Source organism: Vipera berus (genome assembly GCF_964194415.1).
Source record: "Vipera berus genome assembly, chromosome: 7".
NCBI lineage: Eukaryota > Metazoa > Chordata > Lepidosauria > Squamata > Viperidae > Vipera > Vipera berus.
In genome coordinates, this window is record NC_138209.1 from 32,558,412 (window position 1) to 32,578,672 (window position 20,261).

A 20,261-nucleotide genomic window follows, 5' to 3' on the forward strand; every position below is an offset into this window, starting at 1 on the left:
CTTCTTCTTTTGCCAGGTAGCTTTCCGAGTCAGAATGTTCCGCTTGCCAGGGAGTTCTTCCTGTATTTTTGTGAGTGTTGTTGGGAATGAAAAAGACAAGTTAAATAGGATGTACATTTTTTGTCTCCCAAACTCTAATGATTCTCCTGGCAGTTTGGTAATCCATTTTGTTATATCTTCTTTCTTATCCTCAAGTTTGTTTTGAAGTCCTGAAAGATATAATATCTTTTTCATTTTCATTGTTGTGGCAAAATCTTGCAAATTTTCTTTTGTTTGTATTAAGCTGTAGTTCTTTTCATTTGTAGCTTCCCTATTTGGGTCACTTTCCTCTGATTTATGTTCTGTTATCTGATTTGTTTGTTCATTCTTTGTCACCATTTTCTGAGAGTGTTTTAATTGTAAGTTTAAGTTGAAGATGTGCTCATTTATGTCATCAAAGTTGTTTTTAATCTCATTGTGGTTTGAAACAATTGTCATTTGAATCTGTTGCAGCATTGCATACATTTCCTTTTGGAAAGTATTTGCCTTGTCTTGGAGTGTTGCTCCTGCAGATCTCTGACGTTCCAGGCTGAAGCCTTCAGGAGGGAATATTAGGTGTAGTTTCCTGTCACTTTTAAATAGGTATGTAATATCCATTTTGTGTCCCCCTCCTCCAGATAGTCTTTCACAGGTACCATTTTCCCTATGATTAGCCTTCTCAAACTAGTGAATCTTAAAATCCAAACAACAAAATCTTATATAGTTCTTATCTTTATATATGGTTTTTGTAATACAATGTGTTTCCAATTTGTCAATGCACCATTGAAACCAGTGTTTTATAACAGTTCTTATGTTCAGGGGTCCAATTAACAACCAGCCAAAATTGCAACCCAGAAAGTTTAGCCACCTAAGAGTTTGCCAGTAATTTTCCCTCTAGAAGATTAGCCAAAAGTCAAGGTTTTTCTTTCTCTGCAAACAATTCTTGAGCTTAGAAATCACAGCTCAGTAAGTATTTATAATATCAGAAGGTCAGCAGTTTTTAAAACAAATGTGGTTCTCACTCTGTAGTAGATAGCCCAGTATATTTTCTTTGCTCTGTCAGCTGTTCTTTATTTGGCTAAAGTCTCTGAGGTTCAAAGGAACCGTCAGACCTTCAAACACTCTGAATACAGCCATGTTTTTTCATTTTTTAGCTTTCACAGCAATGGGAGGGGGGGGAAGATGCATTCTTGTAGTTTTATAGTTTAGTCAAAACAATAACTTTCCTGTGGGACCCAAGGTCAAGCAGCAAAAGTGTTTGGCGGGCTGGAGCTATCGTTAGGAAGCCTGCCAAAGATATTAACTGTGGTTTGTGATTTCTGACACACTAATGGGTGGGGAGTTCAACTTTTACTTTGTAACCTTTTGGGGAGGGGTAACTTTCAGTCTTGGTTTCACCGTTGTTCATGCTGATATTACATAGCCATTAACAGTCTTCTTTGAGGAAAGCAATTGCCTCAGAATTCTTATTTCTACTGGTCTCATTTATCGGAAACATGACAGGAACATTTTTCTCTCTATTTCTCAGTATCTTGCCAATTTATGAATCAATGCTGTTGTAGTTTTATCCTCTAATCCTCCACTAGATGTCAGTAGCTATTTATTTTCCAACTTTTAAGACAAAGAATTATTTTCTTATATTTTCTTATAATTTCATCAATACTCTTTCAGATGTGAACTCTTAGCAGTTTTCTTAATTTTCAGATTTGTCCAGACTGTAGTATTATTAACTTCATTTCAATATATTTCTGTCCCCTATAAACATTAATTCACTGCTTCCGTCTATGGAAGGGTGGGGTAGTCCCCTCCCTTCTCACTTTTGGAAGGTTTTTTTTTTGCTTCTTCGGGATCTTTTCCAGGAAATCAGTTACAAAATAGGAGAGAGAAGATTGATATTCTCATCCAGTTCCAGGCACACTGTTCACAGTTGTTCTGGTTAGTGCTTTTGGACTTTGGCTGCTGGTAGCTTGGGCTAGTGAGCTAGGTGTGGCTAGCCTCTCTCCTGTCAGGTTGGAGAGCTTCTCCTGGACAAAGGGATCCACCACTATCATTTTTCAATCAGCAGGGGCCCTCTTCTTCTTCGTCACTTCTCCAGGGCGACTTTCGACCCATTTAGGGTCTCCTGGCAGGGCGAAACCAGCTGTGGGGTACGGAGCCCCACAATCCCTCGGCCGCGTCGCTACAATGCAAGACTGAAAGCCCCTGTTTTGTTCAGATTTCCATTATGCTATAAAGCCATGTCATTTAGTATATTTATGTATAAACAAAAGATAGTTGGGCATGCTGATGTTGATTGACTCTAGTGTCTCGATGCTCAAATATTTACAACAAGAGTTGGAATGACACTGAAATTTTGATCTCTTAACTTTTGAATGCCAAGTGCATATGTATCTGTGCAGTTTTTTCCACTTTACCTACCAGTTCCTATGTGTGGAGAGTAATGGAAATATGCAGGAAGTAAATAAAAAGGACTGAAATATTATTTAAGTCCATTAAGAACATTTGGAAGTGATTGAGGCAACACATTCATTGAAAGTTTGAGAAGGAAGAGGTACAGCAGTATAAGATTTGTAAAATTCTGTCACTGTATAAGCAATGGTTTTAGCCTTCCTGTGGAACTGATTTTCTGGTCTGGTGTGCCTAATGAGGTTGATATTTTGTGACCTGAATGTCCTCCTGAATGATAAAAGCTAGGCTTCATTGTTCTCTTGCTTTTCTCTTAACTTGATCCCATTTCTCTGAATTATTTTTGAATTCCTCATAGTATGTAATACTTAAGGTGGGTATCATCAAGGTAGAATAAAGTGAAATTATTTCTTCCCATTATATGGACATTATAATTCTATACATGTATCTTAAAATAACATATGATTTTTTTCTTGCAAACACATCAAACTACTGGCTTGTACTTAGTTTGCTAAATTCTACTGTTTAGTTATATTTAATTTTACTAAATTACTATTCACAGGTCTTTTTCATAAATACTGCTATCAGGCTAGTATTCATATCTTGCATTTGAGTTTTCTTTCCTAACTGAAGAATGAAAGTTTCAATCTGTCACTTTCAGCGTGTCTGCCTAAAAGTACTATATGATTTTATTAACCTAAATATTCAAAATTTTCTTTGAGAAATTTGTTAAACATTTAATCTGTTATGTTCAAGTAATTAATGAAAAGGAATGTGAGAGTTGGGTACTAAGAATGGCTGATTGAAGAAGAATTGATGCCTTTGAACTATGATGCTGGTCTAAATCATTGCATATACTATGGACAGCCAGAGTAATAACAGAGAAGTGTTAAATTGTATAAAACCAGACACATCACTAGAATCATAAGACTACATCTGATTTACTTTGGCCATGTCATGTATGCAAATTCATCGGAGAAGGCAATGATGCTAGGAATGGTTAGTGGAACAAGAAGAAGGGGCACACAAAGAATACAATGGCTTGATAACATCAAATCTGATACAAAGTTGAACATCTAATAATTGAGAGAAACTGAGCTTGACAAGGTAGCATGGAAAAACCTTGCCTATAAAGTTGACAAGACATGGATAAATGGTTAAAACAACAACAATTAATGAAAATATGATATAGTAGAGGATAAAGCATGATCCATCTGAAAATTTTCTCAGGGCAGTATACATATCAGTACCAAAGAAAGGAGTCTTTATGAGTGTGCAAACTATTGTGTAACATTATCAATTTCAGATACTGACACGATAATTCTTAGGATCATTCAGTGCAGATCAAATCCTTACATGGAAAGGGAGATGTTCAAGCTGGCTTTAGAAAAAGATGAGAAACAAGAGGCATTATTATTGATGCATGTTGACTTAACTGGAAAAAAGAAAAATAAGCAAAAAATGTAAATATATCTTTAAATTAATTATAGGAAAGTGTTTAATTGTGGAGATCATATCAACATATTGAATGTATTCAGAAAAATGAATACCTCAGAACATCTTATTGTTCTCATACAAAACCTACACCTAAATCAGGAAGCCATACAGGACAGAATAGAACTTATACCTAAGTCAGGAAGCTATACAGAACAGAACAGAACATGGTGAAATAACCACTTCTTAGTTGGCAAAGAAGTAAAACAAGGCTATATATACTATGCTGCATGTATGTATGTGTGCATGCATGTGTATCTTTGTAGATAAATTATATATATATGTTTGTGTGTGTGTATACACACACACATATATATATGTATATGTGTGTGTGTATATATGTATATGGGACACGGTGGCTCAGTGGGTTAGGACGCTGAACTTGTTGATCGGAAGGTCGGCAGTTTGGCGGGTCGAATCCCGAGTGCCGCGTAGCAGAGTGAGCGCCTGTTACTCGTCCCAGCTTCTGCCAACCTAGCAGTTCGAAAGCACATAAAAATGCAAGTAGAAAAATAGGGACCACTACGGTGGGAAGGTAACAGCGTTCCGTGTGCCTTTGGCATCTAGTCATGCCGGCCACATGACCACGGAGACGTCCTCGGACAAGTGCTGGCTCTTCGGCTTTGAAACGGAGATGAGCACCGCCCCTTAGAGTCAGAAACGACTAGCACGCATGTGCGGGGGAACCTTTACCTTTATATATGTATATACATACACACACACACACACACATATATATATGGAGGGAGGGAGGGAGGGAGGGAGGTGGATTAGAAAAAGATGAATGGGGTTTTTAAATTAAGAAAGATCCCTCAATAATCTTGTATGTTGATGACACTATTCTCATAGATGAAAATGTTTAAATTATTCTCATGATGTAATGAGGTTGCCTAGTTTAAAAATGGAATGTTTGTTTATTAAGAAATGTATGTTTACTTATGGTAATTATCACATAACTGCTTCATTCAGCAGTCTCTTCTTCAACCACTGAACCAGTGAGAACCTGAAATTAAAAATTAATCTCTGCCTTTGGCAAGGATCCATTCACATTCCTTTGATCCTCCTTGGAATCCTCAGATCTCAAATCTCTGCTTGATCACTCTGTTCAACTCAGCTGGGAAGTACTACACAATTTTCATAAACAAAAGTTATAGCTGAAGATTTATATGAAACGTAACTGCACGAAAGGGCACAAGGTAAGGAATGAAGCATTTGGGTTGAAAAGGCTTAGCTGGTAGTATCCATAGTGACAGCTTCAAGTGTCACTGAAGAGATGGATGTACTTGTACAAAATACTTTATTTGCTCAGTCTCTTCTTCTTTGACATGTGAATGGCAAGTTATTTCAGTCAGGGTCATGGGGAGGAATGGAAGGGACATCCTGAAACAGGATCTTTTCAAAAAGGTATGGCCTACCTTAGCTGTTTTATCTCAAGACCAAATTGCATTATTGTATTTGTTAAAAGACCGAACGGCTCCCTGATTTATTTTCTTCTTTTAAAATTTGATTTTAGTATGCCTTTCGATGCAATAATTTGCCAATTTTTCATGTGGATGCTGTTTCACTGCAACAGCTCCCAAGATGAAAGTGAAGAGGTAAAGACATTTTATAGTTGTAAAAATGAAGTGAAGGGACTCATAGGTCCTATAAATTTGTTGATGTGTTAGCCATGGGTGGTAGGGTTGATTAAATTAGAGAGTTAATAGTATATCCAACAGTAGAACATGGCTAGAAAGTGCAACAAAACTCCCTAGTTGCACAAATACTGTGATTTACTGAGTTGGAAAATGTAAGGTATTTGTTCCGTATGGTGTTTCAGACGAAGAGTCAGATCTACTTGTAGAATGAACTGCTCTGCACCCCCACTTTAGGGCAGTAATACCAGATTGTGGAAAGGGTTTTTGCAAATAGGAAAGTCTAACATGCAAGCAATAAGTATCACTGCAAATTAAATATGTTTTGTTTTCATCACAGTTACTAGCTAATATCAAAGCTCTGACTGACTGACACACCTCTGCTCATCTATTGTTCAAATTCAAAACATTCTGAATGGCTGTTTGTATTTTTCAAAGCATAGAAGTCATTATAGCTTCCTGGTAACTGTAATAGTTAAAACAGGCCACTCAAATGTGAAATTAGAAGACATAGATGATATAGGGTATCATCTACGAATCTCCTTAATTTGACAAAAGTCCCTATAGGAAGTGCTCTTTTTGTATGATGTCATATGATTCTTATTTATGTATGCATGTATGTGTATGTACACATGCAGCTCTTGAGCCTCTAAGAAACAAAGAGTCCCAATTTCACATGGAATGGAACTTTAATCAATCCAATGATTTATTTATATAACTTTATTGATTTTTTTAAAAAAATACCATTAAATAGAGAAAAAATGATAAAAGTGAAAGTGAAAGACAGAAGGGAAACAAGAAAGAAAAATAGAAAAAGAATGACTTCTGATTTTCTTTGCTACAGATGTAAGAATACATCAAACTCTTATTCAAGTCTAATATTTATTCATATTATTTCTGTAAACCCATACAATTTTAATCATCAGATCCCAGAAACCAACTTTTCATTTCTTTCAGCTTCTTGCAAAAATGCCAAAAAATTATTTCCGAGATAAAAATTGTCAGTCTTTTTGTTCATTGTGGCTGTAAATTTTCCCATGTCCACCAATTTCACCAGTTTCACTTTATTTTATCTGTGAAAACTATCCATTTTCTTAGAAAAATACAGGAAATAGAGTGTCTTCTCCTATACATTATTAAATGATGTCTTTGTCATTATCACTAATGACATTGAGGTCCTTATCATCTGCCTACAGCATCTTCCTATGACTACTCTTCAATGTAAGTATCTGCTTGCTTTAGTGGGCAGCTGGGATGGTCTTCATATATTGGGTAATACTACTGAGAGTATACAATCTTTGCATTTACTGATGGAAATCTTTGCTCATCCCTCACAGGAATACCTCTTCTCTACTATGACAAAGCAGTATAGCAGGATTTAAAGGGGGATAATGCTAGTTTACCTATATTTGAAGAATGATTTACTCATAAGATAAAACTGGTCTGGCTTTCCCATTTCTTTTTCTTAATGTATGTTTATTTCTCAAAATAAAGTTTTCTCATCTAAAGTTCATGAAAATTTTGCAGTATTTCATTCCATTTTAATGATACTGTTCAAAGAATTTCCTGTAGAACTAGATTAGGAAACCTATTGTCCCCTAAAGGTTGTATTCCTCATGATTGACCACGCTGACTAGAGATGACATGATAGCAGTGTTCCAATATCTAAGGGGTTGCCATAAAGAAGGGGAGGTCAACCTATTCTCCAAAGCACCTGAAGGAATGACAAGAAACAATGGATGGAAACTAATGAAGGAGAGAAGCAATCTAGAACTAAGTAGAAATTTCCTGACATTTAGAACAATCTATCAGTGGAACGACTTGCATTCAGAGTTGTGGGTGCTCCAACACTGGAGGTTTTTAAGAAGAGATTGGACAACCAATTGTCTGAAATGCTATAGGGCTTCCTTACTGGGAAGGGGGTTGGACTAGATGACCTCCAAGATCCCTTCCAATTCTGTTATTCTGACTGGGGCTTCTGGAACTTGTGGTGAAAAAAATAGCTGGAAGGCTAGTGCTTTCCTATCTTTGCAATAGAAAAATAATCAATTAGCATAAGTATCTTATTTATGTCTTTTCAAAAACAATCTTATCTTTCTGTATTTTGTATATTTTTACAACATGACATGTTTTTTAGAATTTGAAAGTGGTGTTGTTGTGTTAAAAATAGGAAAACTGGAAAGATTATTTCCAGTATCAGCCACTTTAGAAGATATGCACTACTCTGTACTGCATATTTAATAACAGAGAACATTCCAGTAACATTATATGACAACTTTCTCCCCTGGGATCTTTACAAAACCTCCTGTAGTTGTTTACGTCTTGTGAAGTTATCCCATTGGAAAAACTCTTTAAAATAAATCCAGTGTGGCTTATGTAGTTATATGTGAGATTCTGCCAGTGGCAATGTTGATGTAAACTCCTCTGTGTCTAAACAATGATGGCTTAAGAATTCTGAAGTTTACATCTCCATAAGAAAATGTCAGACACAATCATGCTTACTTTTTTAGTTAATACCATATATGTTGAAAATCCTATTGCAGGCCTTTTGATTTGCAGCTTAATAAAGATGTTGAAAACACTGACAGCTCCATTAATATGTTTGCTGTTAAAAGGTGAATTACAAATAACTCAGAAATTTTCTTTGTAGGTGTGGTTTATGTTTATGTGCGAGAGAAAAAGAAAGAGAGAAAGAGGGAAGGGGAGAGGAAGAGGGAGAGGGAGAGAGAGAAGATATTGAACTGATATAAAATAAATTTTCCAATCCTTGAAAGGGATGAGTGAAACTTATTTATTCTAGGATCGTTTATATAGCATCATTTTTCAATAAAAAATACCTTTCAGCCCTTTAGGATAGACCAAATCAGGAACAGATTTCAGAGAAAGACTAGAACTAGTTTTGGAGATAAGCTGTAACAACAGAATCTTGTGACTCTGATTGTGCTTTACTTCACCTTTCTCTTATATCTCAGTGGGCCTACCTGAGTCTCTTCCAAATATTATCTTAACAGAACATAATAACAGAATAGCACAGTTGGAAGGGACCTTGGAGGTCTTCTAGTCCAAACCCCTGCCTCAATCAGGAAACCCTAAACCCGTGGTGGCGAGCCTATGGCACGCGTGCCAGACTGGGCACGCAGAGCCCTTTCTGTCAGCACACGTACCAGAGGGATGCTTCCCTCCCCTTCTCCACATGCACCTTACTAGTGGGAACTGGAGAGGGCAGGGAAACCAAATCCAGCAGAGCTCTCATGGGAACAGTTGTGAGAGCTGGGCAGGGAGAAGGAAACCTATAAAAGCGGGTTTTGGTGGGAGTGCAGCACGAGAGTGAGTGAACAAGAATTGGTAGCAATGGTGGCTGTGAGTTTGGAGAAGACAAGTAGGACACGGTGTCCATTTGTGCTTTGCAAAAGGCTAGCGGGGGAAGGAGGACATGTAATTTGGACTTTGGAGAAAGGGAGAGAGAGAGAGGAAGAAAGGAGGGGAAGGAGAAGGAAGGAAGGAAGGAAGGAAGGAAGGAAGGAAGGAAGGAAGGAAGGAAGGAAGGAAGGCTGGGCAAACCAGCACTGCTGGGCAGATGCGCTTCCAGGCCTGCCCAGGTGATGCCAAAGCTAGTCAGCCCTTCTGTGGGAGGAAGGGGGAGGGGGGAAGAGCAGCTACCTCTAAGCACCATGCCTGCCTCTCTTCGGGCTCCCTCAGCCTCTCCCCCCTTCAGGATGGGGCTGGTCAGATTCCCCTCATGGGCAGTGCTGCGCCTGTCCCAGGCCCGCCCTCCTCCTCCTTCTGTGGGCAGACCATGGCTTACTGAGGCAGGAGGTGCCTCTCTCTGCATGCGTCATCAGGTGGAGGAGCCAAGCAGCCACGGCTCTTGCTCCCCTCCGGCTTCCATCTGCCCAAGGCCCGAGCTTGGCACACCTGGATGGACAGTGGCGGGCTGGACAGCGTGGGATGGTAGAAGCTGCCCTGGGATGAGGGATAGGTGGGGTAGGTACTTCCAATGACCATGGCTGCCCAGCTCCTCCCCTCCCAGTGCCCAGAGATGAGTGGTAGGTGGGGTGGGTGCTCCCAATGTCTGCAGGGGAAGAAGCAGCAAGGAGGCTCCATGCCCAGTCCAGCACAGCAAGCGAGGTAGCAGCCCCATGTGCGTCCCTGCCCCATATGCACAACCAAACTCAGTGTTCCCCAAGCATGCTTATGCTATTCTATTCAAGCTAGGATCTCCTATCTTGAGATTATCTTGCAGTTGATTATATTATTGTCTTCACTCCATAATTATAAATATAGATTCAAGATCCACTTACCCAGGCTCAGGATAAATGTGCTATAGGAGTAAAGAACAAATTAATTCTAGAGAAGGCAGTGATAAATATAGATGAAATTTAAAAAAGTATGGGAATATTTCTATGACAATGCCAGAATAGTTAAGCCTATGATTTTCCCAATGCAATGTTTAAAAGTGGATAAAGTGAAAAAAGAGAGAAACATTCATATTAAGGAAGAGAAACTTGAAGATGAATTGTTTCTCAACCAGAAAAAGACTGACTGCTTCTTTGAAGTGAGAATCATCAAGCAAAGCCTTATGTTTTTATATGTGATGTAGGTGGATGGTGAACTAGTAAAACTACTATGCTTGGCAAATATGAAGACAGTAGAAGGAAAAGGCAACAAATAAGATGCATGGATAGAACCAAGAAGGTCTCGAAAATTCCGTTGGAAAATATAATATTCATCACTGATATCAAATCAAGATGATTGGCATTTGTCCATAAACTTGGTGACTAAGCCTGACAGAATAGCACTGAAGGACCTAATTCATGAAAGGGTGAGCTGAGTCTGATATATGGCTCCTCAATACTTCAAGCTAAATATTTTTTTTAATTTTTATTTCTGCAAAATTGTGTATCTCACTAGATTGTTCATTATTAATCTGTCAAAATATTACTATTACATCATTGTTGTACTCTGTATCTCAGTGAAAATAATTTCAAACAATTATCTCATTAGCATTCATGAAATAATCCTACTCAAAATCTCTGGGAAATAAATTTTATCTTAATAGCAAATAGATAGCATAGTGTACTTTAGAAAAGTTATAAAGGAGTCTTTTAATGTTATTATTTGTGCCACCAAAGGGTATTTACTATGTGATTTGATTAGAGTTAAACTAATACACTTGTTTAGTCAGTCCAGTTCACACAGAACATTATTCAATAGTATTTCTGATTAAATACAGTCTAGTTATAACTTTTGGCAGAGCTCAGACTTCAATAGTACTTCAAATGATTTTAATAAGGCAACAATATGTAGTCAGAAGACTTGAATGTACAAAAAAAGCCCCCCACCATATACTTTGTCATAACATCAATATAATTGTCTGATTCAATACAGAATCAGGATGGTTATATAAAAATTCTATGGTGGACTTCTGGTTCCTACAAGCAGCAAAGCAGTTGAGGGATTCGGGACGCCGAGCCCTCCAGCTGAGTTTCTTCCTGTTTGGGGACCCTAAGTGGGCCAGAAACCACCCAGGAGAGGTGGCAATGAAGGAAGGAAGTCCCAGAGACCTAGGAGAGACAGCAGTCTCCCCGATCTGTCCAGGAGAAGCCTTCCAGAAAACAACAGGAGAAAGGCTAGCTAATTTTTAACCTATTGTAATTGGGGTTTTTAATTAGAGTTAAGGGTTTTAGATTTAATCAAGGATAATTTAATTTATTTTAATTTGTTATTAACTTTTGTATTGTTACATTGTCTTAATTGCCTTGTGAACCGCCCTGGGTCCTATGGGAGAAGGGCGGTATATAAGTTTAAATAATAAAATAAATAAATAAATAAATAAATTCCATAGTCTAGCCCCAGATGCAAGCAACGGAAGTCAAAAGCTCTACTTTAAGCTGATTGTAAACAGTGTGTTTGAATCTGGGAAAGAATATTGATTTTCTCTATCCTACCTACTTTCCTGAAGAGGAAAAACTCCCAAGAAGCAAAAAACAAACCTCCGAGAGTGAAGAAGGGAGGGGTTTTTTCCCCACCCTTTGGCTATTGGAAGCGGTGAATCTAACCCTCCATGGAGGAAAAAGATCTAAAAAATGAACCAATGCTGACACCTACTGGTGGATGAGGATTATGACAGTCATAGTAAAATCTGGGGAGAAGACTAATCTCTGCCTGTGACCTTCAAAGCCTTAATAAATACAGCCGTTTAGATAAAGTGAGACTTACAAATCTGAGAGAACAGAAACAAAGAAAAAAAGAGACCTTTTTATGAACTCTCTGGACTATACATATCTATTTAATTCTGACTTCAAAGCTATTTCCAAAGGGGGGAAAAGAAAAAAAAATCTAGACTTTTGGTCATCATGGAAAATCAGAGATTTATAGAAAACACTTATTAAGAAATAATGAATACTTCACAAGAGGAAATATATGATAAGCTGCAACTAATTCAAAGGACAATGATCTCAAACTACAAAGAAATACAGAATAACTTTGAAAGTATAAATCAACTTATCTCCAATATAATTTTATTCCAAAAATACCCCTCAGGAAAATATAGCAGAGAGGGAACAGACAAAACAGATGACTGAACATAAATCCGAGGATAGAGACTTAAAGATGGAATTCTACAAAACAAAGGAATTCCCCCCCCCCAAGAAATACTAGATTTGGAAAAGACAACTTATATTTCAACACTACAAAGCAAACTTGAGGACAAGAAAAAAGACTGGGAAAAACATTCTACAGAGATATTAGGAAAAACACCAGAACTGGAGAGACAAAAAGTGACAAGAGAAGTAGAGAGAAAAGGAAGGAAAAAGATTTCTAATAAAAAGGAGTGGGCAAATGCCCATAACAAAGATATTGATTTACTTTCTATATCTACAGCAACACTTATGATCATACGGAAAAACCTTTTGATTCAGCAAAGTACATTGATTAAGAAAGATACTGGGCAAAGAAAAAAAAATATTAAGAGAATACTTAAAAAAGAAACATTTGTTTGAATATGGTTAAAGAAATAGAAAAACTTTGGAATATACTATTCTAAGAGGGATGATTTCTCCAAATAATATAGTATGCTTTTTTCTTTTCTGTAAAAACAAAAAGCTGAAATGACTTAAACAAAGGAAAAGTTTTAGATACGTAAATGTGACTGAATTTAGGAAAAGTATATAAAAATGTTTTGAATCAGAGTTAAGGGATTAGATGACTAGATCTATTGAATGGAATGTTTAAAGATTAAGGATTAAACATATTCTTAACTATGATTAAAAAGAATAAGAAATTGAGGAAATAAATATATATTAATCTAGGAGGGATACTGTATATATTTTAAGTAGTATGTTATTTCTTATGTTTCTTTGCTCTTGCTTTCTTTTTTTCTTTTTTTCCTTCCCCCCCCCCTCTTTTCATTGTTTTATCTATTTCTTAAGAAATGTAAAAGTATGAGATGGCTTATATGGAAAAAATAGAATTAAATTTGTCAATGTAAATATAATTACTCGTTGAGAAAATTTTCACTAGTAAGAATATCTAGAATTTGGTGGGAGAAATAAACTAAAATAAGGATTGTAACAGGATTTATGATAAGGCAACCAAAATGACTGAAAAGAAAGGAAATATACTAATATGATTATTATTTTTAGGAATATTGGAAAAAATATATACTCAATTGTTATTTATCAAAACAATAAGAATTGTATTAACTCAATGTTTGCAAAAAAGGATATTTTAGGGAAAGAAGGAAATCAACTAAAATGAATATATGGAATATAGATTATAGAAATTAATTGTTAAGGATTGTTTTACAAATGTAACCCAGACAAAACAATGTTTACCAATTATTGAGTGATTTATGTTTTGTTAAAAAATCAATAAAATATATTACAAAAAAATAAAATAAAAATCCTATGGATATAAGTGAGACAAACATGTGGCATTTATGCATATGTTCATTCATGAGAACCACTTTTAAAAGAAATTGAGATTTATTTTCTCATGTAATTGTGCATAAATGTAAGTTTAGAGTACAATTGCATTCTGTACTGAGGCATTTTATATATAGCTACTACCACTTTCATGTAATGAATATTAATGCTGCTATAGTGATTTTGATTTTCTCTTTTATGAGATGACATGGATAAAATACTAGTATTCAGTGTATGAAAATTAATACCATGCTCTAACTTAAGGTGTTGTCAAACTTCTTACATGTTGCCCTGAAATATTGATTAAATATAATTAGGCTAATTATTTCAAATATATGTACTATTATGTAAAAAGTAATAACAATATTTTAGAGAAGATAAACATATATATGAACATAAAATCATTGTATTGTATGAATGAACAAATCTATATGAGGACATGATGGATGAAGAAACAAGTAATTTGTGCGTAATGAAGAAACATTCAAATTTAACAGTATCTTTTCTTTTAAGTCTCAAACTTCAAAATGCATTTTAATTAAATCTGGTTGACAACTATTATACTGTGGATTACTTCTGGTGAAGCCATGGTGAACAGAAGACAGTTCCACGAAGAGACAAAGAGAAGATGATAAAAAATTAATTTGTGGAATATTATTTGAAGGGATAAAAGATTAAAATTTTCAGTATGTTGTTTCTGGTAACAGAATTTAATCAGAATTTTTCTTGATTAAATTTAAATGAACAGGTTTTAAATATTTGCTTACGCATATGATATGGGAAGAAGAGATTTGCTGTATTTTTAGAAAAAATGATAACTATATATGTAAGTATTTCTGATAGCTTTTAACAGACTGTAATGATTAATTTAATCATTACTACTGAATGATGAGGCTTTATTATTTGCTAATATATAAAAGATGAGATATGAGATGAAGAGACTTTTGGTTGAAAGGCTAGAAAGGGTGATAAGTTACTGAGATTGTACTTTTCTTGATAAAGGGAGAAGAAATTTCTTTATATATGTTTATATATATATATAAAAATTATATATATATAATTTTCCTTTCCTCCTTTTTTGCTCTCTGCACTTTTTATTTTTAATATTTTTCTTAGTTTGTTCAATAAAAATATTGTAAAAATGGTATTCTATGAATAAAACATATTTTTTATTCTAAGAAAAGATATGCTTGTCTTCAATTTTAAATAGAATTTTGCAGGTGGCAGTGCTAAATTAATTGACTATATTAACTACAGTATAGCAAACCAATGGCTTTGTTGACTACATACATATCAAACATGAAGTACTAATTAGTAGTGTTTGTTGTGTTTGCTTGCACATACAAGAGATTTGTCTTCCAATATGTTACCACCTCCTCAATTTCCTGTCACTTCAGCTCAGACTATTCAGAGAGTGCTAGTATGTACTAGCTATTCTCTAGTCAAAAAAAGATATGCATTTGGGGGGGCCTCATTTGAGGAGTTGGTGCCCACTGTATCACCTATCCCTAATTGGCAATTGTTGTGGATAATTTGCACTGAGATTTTGTGGACTGAACGAGCATGAAAATTCTGTCAAGGTCACATTGAAGAGAACTTGTTGAGAGGTAGAAAGATATTCATGAGGTAAAATAAATCACAACTTGATTAGTTGGACTAACAAGAAAGAATTCTTTTCAGCAAGGCATAAATACTTATAAAAAGCAAAGAGAATTTTTTAGCCCATACAGGAAAAATCCCTATTAGAATAATTCCTCTTTTCTTTTCTTCTTTTCTTTTCTTTTCTTTTCTTTTCTTTTCTTTTCTTTTCTTTTCTTTTCTTTTCTTTTCTTTTCTTTTCTTCTTCTTCTTTTTCTTTCCTTTTCCTTTCCCCCATTGCAGTTCAAAATAGGCTACTAAAAGGTATGAAACGTAACTATTACTCTGAATAGATATTGTCCCAGATAACTATGCTATGACTTTGCATTATCTGGCATGATATAAGATTTGTTTCAAAATAAAAAAATGTGATTAAACATAATTAGGAAATAGTAAGTTGGCAACTATATTACATCTGTATTTATTCCAGGTCAAATTGAGAACAATATAACATTATAAAGCAAGTAAAAAAAACAGGTGTTCTGTCTGGAATATAGTGGAAATATTAAATATCTCATGTCTACTTCACCATACATAATAATCCTGACAGCATGGTTGCAGAAACAGTTGTGATTACTTAATTTCTTCTGCATTTCTCATCAGTGCTTCAGTCTCCTTTAACTTAGACTTTAGAATTCCCTTGTCTCTAAACTTTCCCTCACATATTCTATTTCACAAACGTTTAACCTTAAATTTGCTTCCAAATATATTTAATGTCCCATTCCTACACAGGTCTTGGAAAACTTTTGCACACCCACATAAGTACTTTAGCAGCATTTTAAGTGGTTTAAGAAGCAGAGTGATTATTCAAGTCTGCACTTTCTTGTCTGAAAAAAATCATGTTGAAAACTTCACTAATGATAGCTTCTCTTAAGATATCACGGAATAATAGAAAGCAAGTAGGATGAAAACTGCTGGTCTTGACGTTTACATAATACAGCTAGAACTTTCATTCTTAGCCTTGGCTAGCTTTTAATTAACTGCAGCAAATCCACCAAAGTTCCCCCCCCTTTTTTTTTTAAAAAAAAAATTGTTTCAGCACACTGAAGGAGAACTGGTAGAAAGAAATTCAGTTTTTTCCTCTGCAAAACTCAGGTGCAGAGTATCCAGCAAATAGAGTAGAAGATACTGAGTGAAAAGTGGCTATAGCTCAAAAAGTCACAGATACACAGAATGGTGAGGTACATTTTTATGTTCCTTTTTTGCTCTACTTCCCTTATATACACTTAACATTTGATATAGCTTTGGACCAATCTCGTTCTACAACAGTGATTTTGCTGTTGCATGATTTGACCTTTAACTTCAGCCTTCCAAACTCTGTTTGGTTCTCTAAAATTTAGCTGAGAATTAAAAAGACAGAACAGTAGCTGAGTACCTGAAGGGCAAGTAGCATGTTAATTATGTATCATAGTGCCCTTTGGTTTGTTAAAGTTGAACTAAAATCCCTGCAGGATCTTAGAAATTCAAGCAAGTGTTGTTAACTGCCAACTGCTAGATGTGGGTGTGTTAATTTTAGCCAGAAGAGAGTTAAAACCAAACAGCTCAGCACAGATGGGAACAACCTCTTGACTTTTGCCTATAACTTTTTCATTTAGCCAAAAGATGTTTGAGAGAAAATGAACCAATATAAACAAATTTCAGTGTCTCTGAAAGAAGGAAATAATACATGTGCACACCTGAACATGCTGGAGGCAGATGTGACTATCAGATGTTGCTGATTTAATTCTTTCTGAAAGCTCTGAATTTGAATAAGGGCAAATCACTTTGGCTAAGGGCTGTTTCTGATGTGATTCACTCTCCTAGTTTGCAAAACTCGACGTCCAAATGTAATTCTTTCAGTTTTCCAAGGGCAAAAATTCTTCACCTGAATTTTATTTATCTTTATAAGTTTAGTTACTGAATATATAAGAATGTCATATATATTCAGATGCTTGTAATGGTAGGAGAGTCTATCAGATGTTCTGAAAAATAATAATCACATGTCTAAAAACTATGAACTTTAGCCATTTTAAAGTAGACATAGAATTGGTAGTTCAATATTTTAATTTGTTTCTTTTCTTATTCAAAAAGTAGTGTGAAAATAAACTAGTGAAACATAAACAGAAAATGTCTTGTGATAGCTGGCATGTAGACATTTTCAGAACAGGTCTTCTTTGTTCTTTGTTGCCAAAAATTATGAGCTCTGTAACTAAGTTTAACGACCATGCAAAGGACATGCAAAAAGACTGGCATATAAAGTAAATTCCTTTTAGGAAATCATCATAAAGCTGTATTTATCAAATTACTGGCAATCATGAAGACCTTATGATACTATGATTTTTAAGTTAGAATAGCATGTTCTAATTGTTGCCTGAGAAAACTACTATTCTCAAAATTTCAGTGGACATTGTATCTTGGTATTCAACACAGAACATATAGAAGGCAGATTAGGGGAAGTCAACATGATGGTCATAACATGTGATCAAGTCTGCCTATCATGTAAAAAAGGCCAAGGCTTCAGTCAGATAATTGTAGCTTCCATCTTAACTTTTTGGAGTTCCTGCAGATACTCCTGCTCCAGTATAATCATTAGTCATTCACTTTCAGTCTGAGAAATGGAAAAATGTTAAACAATAAAGGCTTTGAAATGACTCCAAATGACCATTTTATCATTTGAAATTTTTTGAAAATGGTACTAAATTTTAAGGTAGATGATGTAATGTTTTAAGATACTAAACTACGAACAGAGGAACCAATATTATGATCCTTCCTTGGACACGGAAACCAGACCAGTATCTTTGGGTCAGTTATTCCCTCTAAGCCCTACACTGGAAAGAAGATGGAAGAAGGTAATGAAAAAAACACTTCCAGAATATTGCCCCAAAGATCCTGAGTCTGTGAAGTCACTAGGAGTCAAGATTGAGGAAAGGCACTAATAAGTATTTTTTTTTAAAAAAAAGCATGTTACAGTTACATTTGTTATATCTTCCAATAGTTAGTGAACCACTGAAATGCAGCAGTTAAATACTTTAAAGAAGAGATCTGGAAATAACTGACAAACTCAGAATATAGGGAAATAATTGGAGAATTCAAAGTGCATCTTGAACATCTTTGAAAGTTAAGAAGGGCAGGCTTTGCCTATAGCTATCCTTTCCATCTTCTATGTTATCAATATTCATTAATTCACAGTATTCATAAAGTATATTGGGGAATTTAAAATATGTTTTGGCTCTTCCTGCTCTAAAAATCTTTATTAAATCCAAACCACTGCTTAACCTGTTTTGTAAATAATAGGGTGCGAGTTGACCCATTTTCAAATCAACAATAGATATTATGATAGTTATATATGCTTTCTTGAATGACTAGCAATTGTGGCATCTTCTTATGTAGGCCAATTTTGTTACCCATTTTTATGGGTATTACAATCAACATGTTTCTGTTAAGGAATTACTTGTGAGAACGAATAAACCATTTTTCAAATTAGCAGTTACACAGGTTCCATTCCTTTCAATAGTGCATTGCTCCCCTCTGAATGTTACCACAAACCCAACTTTAACCAATTCCCTTACAGATAACAGGTTGAATCTTAGTTTAGGTATATATAACATAGGTAACTGTTCATCAATGCATGGACAATAGGAATTACCTTCACCAGAGGCCTTCATCCTCCAACCGTTTGCCAGTGAAACATATTGGTTGCTGTTTTTCATATTAATAAACCTCTTTTTCTCTTTAGTAATGCATTGTGAAGCCCCACTATCAACAACCCATAATTCATTATTTCTGGATGTTGGTTCACCAGAAACAGCCAAACCAATGCTCTTCTTAGCCTTCCCGCTGCTATTTACATTCTGTTTTTTACCTTTTCTACAGAATTTGGCTATATGCCCTCTAGCCCCACAAGAATAACATTTCTTGACATTGTAAGCAGTGGTGAATGGCTGCTCCTCTCGTGGCTGTGTCTCTCTCAGCTGGTCTCTGTCACGCCTTCTTCTGGACTCTTCAAGCAGTCTTCCAGTAATGTTAGTCAATGTCAGTTCCTCTCTGGTCAGGACTTCCAAAGAAGAAACATACCCATCATAACTCTCATCCAAAGACGACAGAATAATGTAGACTTGATGCAACTCTGAAAAAATCATCTCCTTTTCATGAAGCTCTTGAAAAGTTGCCTTCGTGTAGTTTAAATGGGTCAGCATATCTCCATTCTTCTGCAGACGAGCCCTAAACAGCTTACGTGTAAGGTGTATATGTGCACCCACACTGTCTCGAACATAAAGCCTTCGCAAAACGTCCCAACACCTAGCAGCCGACTCCTCACCATGAATATGGACAAGCTGCTGCTCATTCAGTGTTAGTCCAATAATGCAAAGAGCTTTCTCATTGTTTTGTTTAAAGTCGTCTATCTTCTTTGCATCCTCTTTGTTATTTGCATCCCAAGCAGTAGTATCAGGTGGGTTATTTACTATAGTCCATAGTCCTTCCTTGCGCAAAAGCAAGCAGCATTTCGTGGACCAGGAAACATAGTTTGTGCCATCCAACCGGGTTATCCAGGACAACTGTTCTTGTGCCATTTTACATCAAATAGCTAACACAAACTCAGCTAGGAATACTGTGTGTACTAACTCTCAGTACAGGCCTGGGCCCATAACCAGTGTTAAGCAATTTGTTGTGCAGAGGTCTCCTTGTGCTACCAAAGAGTTGCACAGACAACTCTGAGAGCAGCAAGAGTCACACAGTAAACACAAGAGTACATTGAGTTGTAAAAGCAAAAAGTAGTTTACTTTTGAGGTGGTGTAAAAACAAAAATGCACAGTCAAAAATAAACAGTCCAAGTAGTAATCCAAAATACAAAGTCTTCTTACCGGTCCAGAGGTCAATACACAGTAACAGAGCAAAAACAGTAATAGTAGAGAGCAGTGAATTCAGAGAGAGAAAGAAGCTACGTTACTAGCTCCCTCTTATGGCCATGAGAACACTTACACACCCATTGGCCAATTAACATCTTAAAGACATAACATTATGGTTAATATATTTTCAACCCAACATTGTAGGCTAACACCATATGCCTAACAGTTTCAATCTTTAATACAAAGTCTGTATCGGTTGTGAACAAGAAGGAATGGGAAATCTTTTCTCTCTAAATATAGGCAATAACATATCACTCTTT